This window comes from Trifolium pratense, linkage group LG6 (genome assembly GCF_020283565.1).
Source record: "Trifolium pratense cultivar HEN17-A07 linkage group LG6, ARS_RC_1.1, whole genome shotgun sequence".
Lineage (NCBI taxonomy): Eukaryota > Viridiplantae > Streptophyta > Magnoliopsida > Fabales > Fabaceae > Trifolium > Trifolium pratense.
Window position 1 is genome coordinate 45,985,563 of NC_060064.1, and position 1,701 is coordinate 45,987,263.

The window sequence follows — 1,701 nt, forward strand, 5'->3', positions numbered from 1 at the left end:
AAAAAAAGAAATCAACAAACTATATCTAAAAAAGCACAAATTTTTTATTCGAAAAAAAATTGACCATAACTTATCGAATATCCGTTAAATCATGCATATCGCTATTGGGTGATGCTTCACAAAATCCTTACCTTGGACCAAAATTATACTAGTTTATAGTTTATTTTGATAAGTTAATCCAATTTAACTCATATTATCTTACTTGAAAAAATTAAATATTAATTAAACATATGATTTTTTATTATTTCATATTTATATGCTAGTTCAATTACTAATTTTTCTCAATACTACAAATTCAATTAATTATCCAATTTTTTTTACAAAAGAATTAAAGCCACCAATAATAAATTATGAATTAATATTTGTACTAATACTTAAACTAATATGTGTATCAAAAAACTTACATTCATTAATAATAAACTCTAAACTAATATTTACATTAATATTTGTACAAATATGTATATAGAATATCCGAAAATTATTTATAAAATATAATTATTTTTTTTAAAATAAAACATTTTTTTTTTTTAAAAAAAGTTGATATTTACAAAGAAAATACTACAATTGCTGCTGCCAAGGATCGAACCCCTGACCAACAGCCTACACCTGCTCAGTCAGCAAGTGCCAACTGAGCTACCCCACCCACCCAAAATAAAACATTTGAATTGAACTGGTGTGGCTATAGCTACACCAAGCCTTACACAGATTCACCCCGCACACAACAAATTATGTACCTAAGAGACACTTACAATAATTTTTATTTTATTAATAACTTCTTGCAACTCCTTAAAAATTATAAAGTCGAAAAGTATATATTGATGATGTACTTGAGAGACACTTAAAATAATTTTTAATTGAAGTTAACAATAAAGTCTAAAAGTCTATATTTAAGAGACACTAACATATATAATTAAATTGATGAAGTTATTACCAATGCAAAGGTTTTATTTATAAAAGTGACCAACCAATTAACTTTCTATTTATTATATGTAAAAGAAGAAAAATATGGCTGAAAATTTTAAATTCGTTTATGCTTTGATCATCTTTATTTCTCTAATTATTTTTGCAACCAGCTATGACAGTAAGTTTTTTTTCACTAAAAGTTTTTCTTTTCATATACATAATTGTCATCTCTTTTTAATAATATTCGTTTATTCTTATTTGACATTAATTGCAGATAAATTCTTTTGCTATACTGACGATGATTGTGATTCCAATATATGTCGATTTCCTTTCGTTAAGAAGTGTCGTATGTTTCTGTGTTACTGCGACCTAGAGAAACATTAAGTTGATAAATAATGCTATGTTATTTTTAAGCTTATAATTTTTTTTGTAAGCTATAATGTTAGTACTTATAAATAAATTTATTAATTACTAGTGTATTAACCTCATTATTGTCCGAATTAGAAATTTATTAAAAATTTATACATTGTATTACTACATGTTATAAACAAATTTATTAAATATTTAAAAAAAAATTGGTAGATAAAAATTTATACATTTTATTACTACATGTTTATATTGCTTAAAAATTATCAAGAATAAAGAAAATTTATAGATGTATAGTTTAAGAAACGCATAGATTTCTCCATTATTCACTACGTTCCAAATTTCTGGTTTTTTAATAAATTAGTCACCAAAGCCGTATAAGCCATTAATAAATTCCCACACTGTGTGGCAATGAAAAAAAAATTAAAAAAA

At 23.9% G+C, this 1,701-nt stretch overlaps 1 long non-coding RNA gene across 1 annotated transcript; it reads left to right on the forward strand.

The window, feature by feature from the left end:
• Nucleotides 1-941: 941 nt before the first annotated feature.
• On the forward strand, nt 942-1,391 carry LOC123891596. Its single transcript, XR_006803164.1, has 2 exons — nt 942-1,081; nt 1,178-1,391. It is a non-coding gene; the product is annotated as an uncharacterized LOC123891596 (long non-coding RNA).
• The last annotated feature ends 310 nt before the right edge of the window (nt 1,392-1,701 follow it).